Genomic DNA, 16,545 nt, shown 5'->3' on the forward strand with positions numbered 1-16,545 from the left:
AACATTTTAGATTGGCAGTGCCACCACAGGGGTAGCACACACATCTGCCAAAAATGCACAGGGTACCCTGGCATCCAGAGCAGAAGGCCATTCTTCATTCACAGCTCAACTTTCAGACTGTCTCTGACTGTAAGCTCTTTGCTACCAGAGTGTGAAGCCACGCACACAAAGTGTATGGCCCAGGAACACCACAGACCTTCCAAAAGGGGTAAAAAAAACTTCAAAAGCCCTGTTCTGCCATCCATTCTATCACGCAGGTAAAGAGAAATGCTTCCATCTGCAATGAGAAGAAACTTTTTAAAACATGTCTGTGCACTTTACAACCAGCTAGGAATATTTCCCCATAGGGCTAAAAGGCCAGTTGCTTTCCTGAATTTTATGCTGGTTGAATAAAAGAATATTTTGGAGGAGCTGAATGAGAACTGGAAATTTTCTGATTTACGAAGAACTGAATGTGTCATAGAGGCTAAATCTGATCTCTGATAATAAACAGTGTTGCTTTATCCAACGGACAATCAAGATAGACTTTCATACTCACAAGTAGAGGAGATCTTCCTCTGTCATGGACTTCAGGCTGAGCCAAAACTTCTCACTCCCAACACACCAGGCTAGTAGGTGCTAGAGCCCTAAATTGCTTGTGTTTTGGTAACTATTGAACCAATTTGCAAGATCAATATTCCCCATATCTCATTAATTTTGTTGAGTATACCAAGAGCTCAAAAAAGGATATAAATGGAGAAACCATACTAGCAACTTTTATTTAAAATTTCCCATATTTAAAGAATACAATCCCTTCCTATAGGTCACATATCCTAACAGTAGCAGTCACCAAGACAAAACAGGAAAGTATAATGTACAGTAACCCATAGAAACTAGGCACTTCTGAATTTAGTGTAAGTATACTTTATCTCTTTGAGCACATGCAAAATGTACACAACTTCAAACAATTATACAGTAGATACCATTTGAAGGCCCATAACCACAACTTAAAGCAGACATATACCCTAGCTACCTTTAATCTTCTAAACCAAGGGTCTCTAAACTTTCAAAGGACCACTTTACAATCCTTCAAACTTTAGGGGGCCGAACTGTGGCCAGTGACAGAAGAAAGTGCCCTGGTAACAGTGGGAATAAACAATGCCCCATCATTGGTATTAGGGGAGTAACAGTGCCCTGTCATTGGTGTCAGTGGGAGGAATGGTTCCCCATCATTGGTGTCAGTGGGAGGACTACAGTAGTGCTCAATTACTGGTATCAATGGGAGGAATAGTGTCCCATTGCTGGTGCCAGTGAGAGAACTAGTGCTCCATTGTCAGTGTCACTGGCAGCAACTATGCCCCACTGACAGTGAGGGGAATAATGCCCCAAGGGCTGGATAAAAACATGCAGAGGGCCGCAGTTTGGAGACCTCTGTTCTAAAGCATGGTGTATGAAACCATTGCCATTGATAAAATCAATAATAAAATCACTTGTCGCATCTCAGTATGGCTAATCTTCTACAACTTGCTCTAGCCATTAAATCAAAGAAATTCTTCACTCCAAGTAGCTTTTCCTCACTGCCACTCGAACCCTGGGTGCTGGAGGCTATCTGTGCCATTCATGCTTACTGTCCAGAAGCAAAAATACTGTAAGAGCTGCTGCACACCGGATAAATCAGAAATGTCCACATTTATCATAAAGCATCAAAAAAAATGGCAGTAACAGTGTCCTCACTGGGGCTACCCCTATGTTGAGTTTCCCTCAATCAGAGCTAAGTCTCTCTGAGACTTCCATTTCTGCCAGTAGAGGCAGCAGGAGCCAGATAATTTTGTGGAGAGTGAGATGTGGGAAATGAGGATGAAGAGGAGTATGGGCTTTTTGCTGCTGACTTTTCTCATTGGGGTGCTGCTCCCACCATGTTCTGTGGTGCAATCATGTGTTTCTTTATGTTCTGCCATAATGGTTGGTATTTGTACCATGGATGATATGCCGCAGGCAGGGACTGCACATGACAATGGTGCTGTTGGCAGCAAAAATGTTTTTTAAAAAAGGCCTACACTGCAGAGCTCTGTGGACCGCCTCAGTAGAAAGCAGTGGTCTGATACCTGTGGGTCAGTTTCGCCAGATGGATTAGGACTGCTGCTCCCTCAATTTTTCAACAAGCTACCTCTGCCCCTGAATTAAACCCTTCTTTGACTATTCCTCACAACTTTACTCCTCTACAACTGGTGGCACCAAAGGACAATCTGGCACCTCACCATCCACCTCCTCCTCATCACTTTAGCCCACTTGGCAGTAAGTTCCAGCTACTGGAAGCTTTTGGGAAGAGAAAGAAAAGGAAGGCTTTGCCTGCGACTCCACTAACTTCTGTGCATGCTGTGGCTGTATAATACAGCCATTCCAAGATAAGACAGGTAGACATGCCCTGCCCTGATGGTGCAACCCAACCACCACTCTCTCACAGGACTTGCATGCCTCCTACCTGCACTGCATACCGAACCTCTGATTTTCCCTTTAGGCCTGCCTGACAGTTTTAATAATGGAGAGAGCCTAAATGTACCAACAGCTACAGCAATAGGGGGAATAAATATGTGGTGCTTTTGTGCACACTACTTTACCACTTGCAGTTGTAGTGTGCTGCAAACAAAGGGCAGTTTTGCCGTTGTCAGCAACAAGTATAGACTTGAACCCTAAAATTAAAAAAAAGGCTCTAGCAAAAAAATAAAACATAACTCCTCCCAAAAAAACTCTGAATCAATAAACCCCAATGCTATTTTTTACATGGCAAAACATTATATATAATATTAAGCAGTTCTACCCCCGCCAGGGTTGCTTGATAAAGTTTTTTCCCAATGGTTGCCCTGACCTTGCAAACCTCCCCACACCTCTGGGGTTTATTTAATAAAGCTGGAGAGTGAAAAATATAGCTCACATCTGCATAGAAATCAATCAGCTGCCAGATTTTATTGCCAAAGCCTAACTGGACAAGCTGAGGTTGGAGGCTGATTGGTTTCTATGCAGAAATGAGCCTGATTGTGCACTCTCCGGCCTTAGTAAATAAACCCCTCTGGGCTCAGACCTCTTTCAGTATGAAATAATAATGCAAGAGACACGATTCTTTAATAATATCTCTATACTAGGCTTGTTTAAAAGATTTGGCCACAGAATGGAGGTTTAGGAGGTACATCCCCAGTTAACACATAAATGACATAAATGAAAAACACTGATAAAATGGAAATAACCAAATAGCAATCGTGAACAGATTATACGGTCACAAATGGTATGTTGTAACTATGTAACTGCAGCAGGAGGGGGAAGTACATGCTTGTTGACAATGTGTCAGGGCTCCCAGGTGTGACCAGAGGTGTGTGGCTGACGCAGGGAAACGCAGACCTCAGATATGTTATAAACAATATAATTTATTAACACTAACAATACAAACATAAACGCAGTGCAATACTAAAACATAATACAGTGCAACCAAACCAAACCAAACCAACCACCCACAGATAACAGTACATACAAGCAAGCGTCGTCAGGCAGGCCGGGTCAATATCAATAGGGCAGGTAGGTACAGGGGGAGCAAGCGGAGATTGGTCGGGGTCACAGGCCAGGTTAAGCAGGTAGCGAGCAGCGTAGTACAGAGGGTCAGGCAGAGGGATGGTCAGGGTCACAAGCCAGGGATCAGAACAGGTAGCAAGCAGCGTGGTACAGAGGGTCAGGCAGAGGGATGGTCAGGAGCGAGCCGGGATCAGAGCAGGAGAAGTCAGCAGCGGTTCAGAAACAGGATGCAGGACAGAAACAGGATACAGGGCCCAGGACAAACACAACACCAAGGCAGAGTCTGTGGGTCTGGCCATCCCTTAAATACCCCAGCATAATCAGTTCCAGGTGTTAGCTGGCTGCAAAGTTGAGTCTCTGATTGCTGGGAGCATCCGCTGGCCAGCCCTGGTACTGCAGATCAAAAGGCAGGTGAGTCCCACCATTGCTGGCCAGTCCATTCCTGACAGTACCCCCCCCTCAAGGAGCGGCCTCAGGACGCTCCAAACAGTCCTAGCTGGGAAAAATGTTCCACCGCCCGGGTCTGGTAACTGGCGGGATATCAAAGACTGGCACACCGGGCAGGACTCCGGGCAGTGGTACACCGGGCAGAGGCACATCGGGCTGGACTCCGGGCAGAGGCACACCGGGCAGAGGCACATCGGGCTGGACTCCGGGCAGAGGCACACCGGGCTGGACTCCGGGCAGAGGCACACCGGGCTGGACTCCGGGCAGAGGCACAGCGGGCAGAGGCACATCGGGCTGGACTCCGGGCAGAGGCACACCGGGCTGGACTCCGGGCAGAGGCACACCGGGCTGGACTCCGGGCAGAGGCACACCGGGCAGAGGCACATCGGGCTGGACTCCGGGCAGAGGCACATCGGGCTGGACTCCGGGCAGAGGCACATCGGGCTGGACTCCGGGCAGAGGCACATCGGGCTGGACTCCGGGCAGAGGCACATCGGGCTGGACTCCGGGCAGAGGCACATTGGGCTGGACTCCGGGCAGAGGCACATCGGGCTACCAGGCGAAGCAGCAGGCAGCGGGCCACCGGGCGGGGCGGCAGGCACCGGGCCCCCGGGCGGGGCGGCAGGCACCGAGCCCCCGGGCGGGGCGGCAGGCACCGGGCCCCCGGGCGGGGCAGCAGGCACCGGGCCCCCGGGCGAGGCGGCAGGCACCGGGCCCCCGGGCGGGGCGACAGGCCTCGGGCCCCCGGGCGGGGCGACAGGCGCCGGACCCCCGGGCGGGGCGACAGGTCTCGGGCCCTCAGGCGGAGCGGCGGGCGCCGGACCCCCAGATGGAGCGACAGGTCTCGGGCCCTCAGGCGGAGCGGCGGGCGCCGGACCCCCAGATGGAGCGACAGGTCTCGGGCCCTCAGGCGGAGCGACAGGTCTCGGGCCCTCAGGCGGAGCGACAGGCATCGGACCCCCAGGCGGGGTGACAGGCATCGGACCCCCAGGCGGGGCGACAGGCATCGGACCCCCAGGCGGGGCGACAGGCATCGGACCCCCAGGCGGGGCGACAGGCATCGGACCCCCAGGCGGAGCGGCAGGCGCCGGACCCCCAGGCGGAGCTACAGGTCTCGGGCCCTCAGGCGGAGCGGCGGGCGCCGGACCCCCAGATGGAGCGACAGGTCTCGGGCCCTCAGGCGGAGCGACAGGTCTCGGGCCCTCAGGCGGAGCGACAGGCATCGGACCCCCAGGCGGGGTGACAGGCATCGGACCCCCAGGCGGGGTGACAGGCATCGGACCCCCAGGCGGGGCGACAGGCATCGGACCCCCAGGCGGGGCGACAGGCATCGGACCCCCAGGCGGAGCGGCAGGCGCCGGACCCCCAGGCGAAGCTACAGGTCTCGGGCCCTCAGGCGGAGCGGCGGGCGCCGGACCCCCAGATGGAGCGACAGGTCTCGGGCCCTCAGGCGGAGCGGCGGGCGCCGGACCCCCAGATGGAGCGACAGGTCTCGGGCCCTCAGGCGGAGCAACAGGTCTCAGGCCCCCAGACGAAGCGGCGGGCACCGAGTCACCAGGCACGACAGTGGGCACCGAGTCGTCTGGCAAGACTGCGGGCACCGAGTCAACTGGCGGAACAGCGGGCATCGAGTCAACTGGCGGAACTGCGGGCACCGAGTCGTCTGGCAAGACTGCGGGCACCGAGTCGTCTGGCAAGACTGCGGGCACCGAGTCGTCTGGCAAGACTGCGGGCACCGAGTCGTCTGGCAAGACTGCGGGCACCGAGTCGTCTGGCAAGACTGCGGGCACCGAGTCGTCTGGCAAGACTGCGGGCACCGAGTCAACTGGCGGAACAGCGGGCATCGAGTCAACTGGCAAGACTGCGGGCACCGAGTCGTCTGGCAAGACTGCGGGCACCGAGTCAACTGGCGGAACAGCGGGCATCGAGTCAACTGGCAAGACTGCGGGCACCGAGTCGTCTGGCAAGACTGCGGGCACCGAGTCGTCTGGCAAGACTGCGGGCACCGAGTCAACTGGCGGAACAGCGGGCATCGAGTCAACTGGCAAGACTGCGGGCACCGAGTCGTCTGGCAAGACTGCGGGCACCGAGTCGACTGGCAGAACAGCGGGCACCGAGTCGTCTGGCAAGACTGCGGGCACCGAGCCAACTGGTGGAACAGCAGGCTTCGAGTCGTCTGGCAAGACTGCGGGCACCAAGTCGTCTGGCAAGACTGCGGGCACCGAGTCGTCTGGCAAGACTGCGGGCACCGAGTCGTCTGGCAAGACTGCGGGCACCGAGTCGTCTGGCAAGACTGCGGGCACCGAGTCGACTGGTGGAACAGTGGGCACCGAGTCGTCTGGCAAGACTGCGGGCACCGAGCCGTCTGGCAAGACTGCGGGCACCGAGCCAACTGGCGGAACAGCGGGCATCGAGTCAACTGGCAAGACTGCGGGCACCGAGTCAACTGGCGGAACAGCGGGCATTGAGTCAACTGGCAAGACTGCGGGCACCGAGTCGACTGGCGGAACAGCGGGCACCGAGTCGTCTGGCAAGACTGCGGGCACCGAGTCGTCTGGCAAGACAGTGGGCTCCGAGTCAACAGGCACGACAGTGGGCACCGGGTCATCAGGTATCGGATTGTCTGGCTCGACAGCGGGCATCGGGTCACCAGGTATGACAGCGGGCACTGGGTCACCAGGCATCAGGTCATTTGGCTTGCCAGCGGGCACCGCGTCATCTGGCAAGGCAGTGGGCACCGGGTCACCAGGTATGACAGCGGGCTCTGAGTCAATTGGCACGACAGCGGGCACTGGATCAGGTACCGGATCATCTGGATCAACAGCGGGCATAGAGTCAACTGGCCTAATAGGATCGTCGGGCTGGATCAGTTCATCATGCTGAGTAGCGGCATCAGGCTGAGTAGAGGCTTCAGGCTGAGTAGAGGCATCCGGCTGAAGAGAGGCATCCGGCTGAAGAGAGGCATCCGGCTGAGTAGAGGCTTCAGGCTGAGTAGAGGCTTCAGGCTGAGTCACGGAAGGCAGGTTCACCGGTTTGGATACTGGCAGGATGGTATTGGTTGGAAAGAATTTTCGCTTTTTTCTGGTTTTAACTACTGGAGCACTGCAAGTAAACGCAGGTCTGCAAACGAATGGAGCAGCTGGAGACAGAGAAAAACTGGAGGATGGAACAGGAGAGGGAGCAGTTGCTACAGAGGGCTTTTTTACAGGGTTAAAGGCAGGATAGGTGCAGCGAGTGGGAACAGGGTACTGACATGCGGTAGATAGCCAAGTATACTGGGCTGTAACTGGAGGAGCTGTTGGGAATACAGGAGTAGAGTTAGAAGCAGGACTGGGTTTTTGTAAGCTGACTGAGGCTGGGTGCAACAAGTCTGTCCATGTCTGCAGTAGGGGTTGAACAAAGCTGAGCTTACACAAAGCCTGTCTGGTCAATGACTGCACTGCGTTTATACAATCTCTTAGTGTCTGTGGTGAACATGTGGAATAACGCTCCAGAAAGTAACCCACATCATCCTCTAATAACCACACCAGGGACTCTACCTGGTCTGCACTAAATGGTGGCAAAAATTCATCCCTGCATTCGGGGGAACCAGATGAAACCAACTCTGCACAAACCTCAATCAAAGGCTGCACCTCAGAGAACTCTGTGCCCTGATCTACTAGAACATGAGCGAGCCGTATACATTCTAGTAGTTGATCCCTGGGATACTCCTTCAGAGTTTGATAAGCATACTCCCTGTCATCAAACACTAGCAGATATAAATACACAACCTCATCCAGATCCATCCTTCCCAGCAACAAGCCAAGATGGCTTCCCTGTGCAGCCACTTCTGGTCAGGATTGGCCTTGGTGTAATGTCAGGGCTCCCAGGTGTGACCAGAGGTGTGTGGCTGACGCAGGGAAACGCAGACCTTAGATATGTTATAAACAATATAATTTATTAACACTAACAATACAAACATAAACGCAGTGCAATACTAAAACATAATGCAGTGCAACCAAACCAAACCAAACCAACCACCCACAGATAACAGTACATACAAGCAAGCGTCGTCAGGCAGGCCGGGTCAATATCAATAGGGCAGGTAGGTACAGGGGGAGCAAGCGGAGATTGGTCGGGGTCACAGGCCAGGTTAAGCAGGTAGCGAGCAGCGTAGTACAGAGGGTCAGGCAGAGGGATGGTCAGGGTCACAAGCCAGGGATCAGAACAGGTAGCAAGCAGCGTGGTACAGAGGGTCAGGCAGAGGGATGGTCAGGAGCGAGCCGGGATCAGAGCAGGAGAAGTCAGCAGCGGTTCAGAAACAGGATGCAGGACAGAAACAGGATACAGGGCCCAGGACAAACACAACACCAAGGCAGAGTCTGTGGGTCTGGCCATCCCTTAAATACCCCAGCATAATCAGTTCCAGGTGTTAGCTGGCTGCAAAGTTGAGTCTCTGATTGCTGGGAGCATCCGCTGGCCAGCCCTGGTACTGCAGATCAAAAGGCAGGTGAGTCCCACCATTGCTGGCCAGTCCATTCCTGACACAATGGCTTAGATGTGAAGAGGTCCTGTTAACTATAGATAGCATATAGATAGAGTCTTTAGATGTTTAAAGTTCCTGATTTGATAGTAGCTGTTGTCTCCTGCTAGCAATGGTGGGGCCCATATACAGTAGTGAGTAATTGTGATTCAGTGAAGATAACAGATAGACTGTGGTAAATGCTCAAAGCAAGTACTGAGCTGTAAAGGTGTCTGCATGCAGTGTCTCTAGAGTGTTGTCAGAAAGAGGTATCCAATCTCATGGATAGCATGGCCTCCTAGGAATAGGTCTATTGCACAGGCTTCTTGGCTGTTCGCAGAAAAGTGTTACCGCTTGATAGCTTGTCAGCGCAGCAAGCAGAGATGACTGGCTGAAGACTAGATAGTGGCAGTCCAAATACAGAGAAGTGGATATGATCCTAGTGTGGCAAACAGCATCACTGCTGTGCTGTACTAGTATGCAGAGTCCCTCAGTAGTAGCCAGCAATCTATCTCTGGAGGAGAAGGGCAGTCCCCCTATTCTCTGAATCCCGGGCCAAGAGAGATAGGCAGTCCCTTGCTGTAGAATATATAAGCTTTCCCAGCATCCCTCTGTATTCAGCTCTCTCTGGTAGCTGGAGTCCAATATATATAGCTGTAGAAGAGCTGTATCCACTCTTCTAGCAGGAAGTGACGTATAAATAAGTATAAACTGCAAACATGGCGGGTACACAATAATATGTAGCTGTATAGCCCAGAACAGCAACCAAACTCTTTGTGAGAAGCATTACACACTCATGTGCTGCACATCTCTGCCTAACCATTGCTAAAATTCAGCTGCTGTCACATTACCAGCCAGAACATTTTTGCCAGGCAGCAGCCCCCTCCACTCTCATTGCTAAGCGTGCTATAGCTGAACGACGGCTACAGCGTGGTCATCCAGTTCTGGGAGGACATCATATGACGTGCTTCCAAAAATGTGCCCCCCGTGTGCCCCCCAGCAGCGCGCACCTGGCGCTGTCTGTGATCCTTTGGACACAGCTGATTACATGACATGTAAAGGGCCAATCATAACAACCTTTTTCCACGTAATCAGCTGTGTCCAATCACAGCTGATCACTATGTAAATACACTTGCCGGTTATTGGTAGTACTTTCCTCATGCTGTTAGCTACACTGATAATCAGTGTCCTGATTATCAGTGCAGCCCCAAAAGTGTCCATCAGTGCCCAACAGTGCTGCCTATCAGTGCCCAACAGTGCTGCCGTCAGTGCCCAACAGTGCTGTCAATCTGTGCCGAGCAGTGCTGCCAATCTGTGCCCGTCAGTGCCACCAGTCAGTGTCCTTCATTGGTGCTTATTAGTGCCCATCACTGCTGCCTATCAGTGCTGCAGTGCCTCATCATGCCTCCTCATCAATGCTGCCTCATCAGTGCAGCCTATCAGTGCCCACCAGTGCTGCCTATCAGGGCATGTCAGTGCCCACCAGTGCTGCCTATCAGTGCCCATCATTGCCACCTATCAGTACTGCAGTGCCTCATCAGTGCCTCCTCATCAATGCTGCCTCATCAGTGCAGCCTATCAGTGCCCACCAGTGCTGCCTATCAGGGCCTGTCAGTGCCCATCAGTGCAGCCTTATCAACACACATTAGTGAAGGAAAAACTTTTGGCCTTTTTTCATTTATAGTGCAAAAAAATAACCCAGTGGTGATTAAATACCACCAAACGAAAGCTCTATTTGTGTGAAAAAAATTATAAAAATGTCATATGGGTACAGTGTTGCATGACCGCGCAATTGTCATTCAAAGTGTGACAGTGCTGAAAGATGAAAATTGGCCTGGGCAGGAAGGGGGTAAAAGTGCCTGGTAGGCAAGTGGTTAATTATGCATACTGCTGCCACCTGCTCTGACCTCTACCTGTATATAGATTAGGCCTCAGCATTTTTGCTGCTGATTACACATGAGTCCACACCTTAGGGTCCTTTCACATGGAGCGGACACATTTAGCGGATCCACTTGCTCAGCAGCGATCTCTTCGCTGATCCCTGCTGAGCAAGCAGATGACAGGTCTGTGTCCGCTCCGCTGTTGCAGTGTGGACACAGAGCAGCTCGCTTTCCTCAATGGGAGGTCGGATGAAAATGGACCGCCTTTCTGTTTTCATTCGATCCAATGCGATGGACGGAAGGGGAATTGGATCCCCATCCATCCCTTTTTTTTGTGGGTCGGATCGGATTGGATGTTGGCGGGTTTAAACAGACACATGTCTGGGAGTGAGTACATCAGCACACCCAGATATTTACAAGTGGAGAGTCTGCCACATTTAGCAAGCTCTCAAAGCACAGTGCTGTGCTTAATCCTGTACCCTTGCCCTGGGAGATCTTCAGAGCAGCCAGGAGGCCTGGTATTGTCTGCAGGCTGTGCTGTTTCACTGGGGGGTCTGTGTGTGTGCTTCACTGTAATCACACTGCTTTGTATGGCTGTGCTATGCAGAACCATACAAAGCTGTGGGCAGGAGCTTACAAGGGAGAGATCTGCAAGGTTTACGTACAGGTCTCTCCCCCGTCAGAGATACATGGCAACACCGGGTGCAAGTGAGTGATCGCCAGCCAGGACCCAGTGATTGGTAGCCGAGGCCGTGAATGGTGCATGCGCGCCCCTGACCCGGAACTGCAAAATCATGTATATATATATATATATGTGATTTTGCTCACCCATGCCACCCTGTAGCAGTATTTGTGCTATAGAGCAGCACGGAACTGGTTAAACAATTTAAAATAAACAGTATTTGGGCCCCCCGAATCCATACCAGGCCCTTCAGGTGGTGCTTGCCCCTTCTCCCCCTTTCCTGGTCTGTTGGGCTGCATGCTTGGATAAGAATCTGGTATGGATTTTGAGGGGAACACAATGCCAAAATTAAAAAAAAAATATTCTAGGACCCCATGCGAAAATGTATTTAAAAAAAGGCGTGAGGTTCCCCCCAGACCCAGAGTGTTGGAGCTGCATTGGCTCATTGTTCTGGTGCTAGGAAACATGCATTACAACACACAAGTGTGACTTGTTCCTGACAGTTTAGCTAGAAGGACACTTACATGTCTTGCTGTCAAGAAATCTAACCAATTGTTGGCAGTTACTTCACTGAGTTAGAGCTACGCAGGAGATTTTTAGTAGCTCATAAATGCTACTAAATATTATAAGGTCTCTTTCACATTGGCATTGGAAGCAGGCATTTTAGGGGCGTTTTTAACCACTTGCCTACTGGGCACTTTTACCCCCTTCCTGCCCAGGCCAATTTTCAGCTTTCAGTGCTGTCGCACTTTGAATGACAATTGCACGGTCATGCAACACTGTACCCATATGAAATGTTTAGCATTTTTTTCACACAAATAGAGCATTCTTTTCGTGGTATTTAGTCACCACTGGGTGTTTAATTTTTTGCTATACAAACAAAAAAGTCCCAAAAGTTTTTCTTAGTTTCTATTATAAAATTTTGCAAACAGGTAATTTTCCTCCTTCAGTGATGTGTGTTGATGAAGCTGCACTGATGGGCACTGATAGATTGCACTGACGGGCACTGATCAACAGCACTGATTGGCACTGATAAGGCCGCACTGATAGACAGCACAGATGGGCACTGATAGGCTGCACTGATGAAGCGGCACTAATGAGGCCGCACTGGTGGCCATTGATGAGGAGGCACTGATGAGGCTGCACTGATAGGCATAACTAATGGGCACTGACAGGCAGCACTGATGGGCACTAATAGGCAGCACTAAAGGGCACTGATAGGCGACACTGAAAAGTGGCACAGATGGGCACAGATTGGCAGCACTGAAGGGCACAGATTGGCAGAACTGATGGGCACAGATTGGCAGCAGCGCTAGGCACAAATTGGCAGCAGTTCTGGGCACAGATTGGCAACACTGCTGGGCACTTTTAGGGCTGTACTGATAATCAGTGCCCTGATTATCAGTGTAGATGTCTCCTTTCAGACTTGCCAGTTATTGGCAGAACTTTCTTGATGCTGTCACAAGTACTGCCGATAACCGGCAAGTGTGATTGGACACAGCTGATCATGTGGTAAAAGGCCGCTGTGATTGGCCTTTTACAATGTCATGTGATCAGCTGTGTCACAGCAAACACAGAGAATGCTGGGTGCGGACCGCTGGAGGGGGGGGGGGGGGGTTGGGGGGGAGCTCTTTTAGGAAGACGTCATATGACGCCCTCCCAAAACAGGATGACCACGCTGTAGCTGTCATTCAGCTGTAGCGCGGTCATGAAGAGGTTACCACTCCTCAAATGCCTATGCAAATGATTCTATGGACAGCACACAGTGCTGTTCACATTATCAAAACATGAAGCGTTACATCGCTTCTAAATTGAAGCTTCATGTCGAGTCTGGAGGAGTTTGAAGCCTTTCAATTCCTCCCATTCAAGTCTATGGTAATGCTCCACAAACGTGCAGGAGTTTTCAGGGCATTTGCAGTGTGGTTGCGGCACATAAATAACTTTACAGTTTATTATAGGTTTTAAACACTTGTAAAATGCTTATAAAACACATCCAAACTGACATTTGTAGCGCTTGTAAAATGCCAGTCTAAGGCCCATACTGAAGCTCATCAATGCCTGTCTAACACCCATACTAATGCTCATCAATGCCTGTCTAGCACCCATACTAATGCTCATCAATGCCTGTCTAACACCCATACTAATGCTCATCAATGCCTGTCTAACGCCCATACTGAAGCTCATCAATGCCTGTCTAACACCCATACTGAAGCTCATCAATGCCTGTCTAACACCCATACTGAAGCTCATCAATGTCTGTCTAACACCCATACTAATGCTCATCAATGCCTGTCTAACACCCATACTAATGCTCATCAATGCCTGTCTAACACCCATACTAATGCTCATCAATGCCTGTCTAACGCCCATACTGAAGCTCATCAATGCCTGTCTAACACCTATACTGAAGCTCATCAATGCCTGTCTAACGCCCATACTGAAGCTCATCAATGCCTGTCTAACACCCATACTAATGCTCATCAATGCCTGTCTAACGCCCATACTGAAGCTCATCAATGCCTGTCTAACACCCATACTGAAGCTCATCAATGCCTGTCTAACGCCCATACTGAAGCTCATCAATGCCTGTCTAACACCCATACTAATGCTCATCAATGCCTGTCTAACGCCCATACTGAAGCTCATCAATGCCTGTCTAACACCCATACTGAAGCTCATCAATGCCTGTCTAACGCTTATACTAAAGCTCATCAATGCCTGTCTAATGCCCATACTAATGCTCATCAATGCCTGTCTAACACCCATACTAATGCTCATCAATGCCTGTCTAACGCCCATACTGAAGCTCATCAATGCCTGTCTAACGCCCATACTGAAGCTCATCAATGCCTGTCTAATGCCCATACTAAAGCTCATCAATGCCATTCTAACGCCCATATTAAAACTCACGGATACCTGTTTAACAATCATACTACTGCTATAGGATCATTTGTTAAGAGTTAGAAATGTAGTCTTGTGTGAACAAGCCCTTAGTGATAGTTTGCCTAAACAGATACACAAGTAGTAGCACTAGTGGTGATCAGTCTTCCATGATCACATAATGTCTCAATGGTGTGATTGATTGCTACTACAGGCTACTTGTGTACAGAATTGTCATATGCTGTATATGCATACCCTCCCCATGCCAGGATTATTTACTATGGGATTAGACATCGTACTGTGTACTTTATCATTTTACAGCAAACGTGCCTGAAAATGGCGCATAAGAGATTAATTCTATAAAGAAACATTGTGCAGCAGAAAGGATCCACCCTGTCAAAGACCATGTCTGCAATGTATCCCTATACAGCGAAAGACTAATTATGGTTACAGAGGTTGGTGGCGGGATTTTGTAAATTTTGTCAGCTCTGCCTATTGCCAAAAGCCAGAGAGAAGAGAAACAGTAGTATAAATGTAGCCTGGTCTGCAGAACTATCAGGAGAGGAGCAGCCATGCAGACCCGATTATCAGTTCACTATTTCTATTACTTCTCTTGCTCATCTTTGGGGAAAAGGTTCAGAGGCAGTTTACAGGCATGGCTGCAGGACTGGCTCCTGTCACCGAAAACAGAGCAGCTAGTGTTAGGTCGCCCTTTATCCACTAGGACTGCTGAGGACATGGACTGCTGAGGACATGGACTGCTGAAAACTCCAAGTGTGAAGGACTCTGGGAAACGTAATGCAAGAACAAAGACTTAAAGTGGAATTTCACTCTCTCAATCAACATTGACTATTTGTAATCTTTATGCAGCTAGCATTAGTAAGAAGATAGGAAAGTATATCACATTTACTTTTTTTTACATTTCTTTATTTATGTCCTGGTTTCCAAATCTAGGCAAATGATGTCATACATCCCAGGAGTCTTCAGAAGGGGAAGGGATTTTCTTAGCTAAGCACACCCTCCTGCCTGCATGCCTGAGCTAAGGGCTTGTGGATTCCAGGAAGCAAATTCTATTTGAATCACCTGCCCTTACTCAAGATGGCCACGGCCAGAAATGCTAGGAGGTGTTTCTGAAATAGATTTCTCAGCAAAATAGAGAATGGAGACATGGATGGATGAGTGAGTTGGCTTTGAATATTAAACAAGAATTAAATTGCATTTTTTGTTTGTGGTGTTTATATGTAGTGTAGTCCTGCTTTAAGTTGTATTATAGTTGTCCATGTACTTTAACACCCAGTTACACTGTGGTGTGGAGGAAGGAGAGTGTTTTTAAGTATTTTCTTGGGCTGAAAGAAGGAAGAAAGGGCATTCTGCAAAGAGACTGAGGCAGACCTGCTGTCCCTGGGGAGAGAGGAGTGGCAACATCTTGCTGGAGAAAAGACGCAGTGAGCAGATGGTGATACCTGAGAGACAGAGTAGTCACCATTCTAGGGAGCCTGCTGTTTTTTGGGTTTGTGGGGTCCACCTAAAAATTCCTACCAGACCAACTATCTTGGTTCAATAGCTTACATTGCCAGGGATTCCGTGACTGGACATGATGTCACTGATTAAAGGTCAGTGACATCCAGGGGCGGACTGACCATTTGGAAACTGCCTGAGGGCCCGGGGTCAGTAGGGGGCCCCATGAGATGCCCCTGGTACCTTTTTCATAGGCTTTTTTGAGTTTGGGCAAGGACACAGGGGCCCCATGATCCCCTATTGCCCGGGGGCCCCATGAGTTGTCAGTCTGCCCCTGGTGACATCATTGATAAGGTCTGCATCCACCAGCCCCCTTAACCACTGACAGTGAGAAGCTGTCATATATAATAGCAGATGTAAAACCATTATTATACTGTACAGTACATGACTTTCACCTCTCGACAAGCTGGTAAGTGTTTGGGCATTTGTCCAAATCCGAACTTGTGTTCATACCAAACCTTGAGCTCATTTTTAGTGCCAAAGGGCTTTTGTTTGCTTCAGAACTGCTTGTCTCTCTATACAAATCTAACGAAATACAAAAGCAAATGAAACAGATTGAATGCAAGTCAACTGCAGGTCAACTGTACCTACAATGAATTCAAAATGATCACAGAAGCTTCTTGAACTGATGTCAAAAGTATCTGCATTTGAAACCCACTGATACTGGCCCTTAGTACTACTAGTCTTGAGCCTTTTATTATGCTATCATATACACTGCAGGTCAAACATTTTAGAACACCCCCATTTTTCCCATTTGAAATTTAAACAGTTTAGGGCCAGTGAATAATCTGAAATGGTAAGCAGTAAACTGCCAGAGGTGAAAAAGAAGTTTAGGTTAACAAAAGCTGAAAAATAATGTACATTTCAGAGTTATACAAAAAGGCCTTTTTCAGGGAAGAAGTAATGGGTTAATAACTCACAGTTGTTCTGCAGCAAAGTAAGTTAAGCCCTGAAAGTTTATGCTAAAAATTCCAACAGGTGTCTGAACATTTGCTGATTACTTACAAGCTCTCTGTCTATATAAAAGCAGTGTTGAAACAGACTGTGTTACTACACCCTCTTAAGCAATATTTGAACAGCATTGTACTGCAGGCAGT

Source organism: Staurois parvus, unplaced genomic scaffold (assembly GCF_062004578.1).
Source record: "Staurois parvus isolate SC_StPar_1 unplaced genomic scaffold, SC_StPar_1.0 ptg001316l, whole genome shotgun sequence".
Lineage (NCBI taxonomy): Eukaryota > Metazoa > Chordata > Amphibia > Anura > Ranidae > Staurois > Staurois parvus.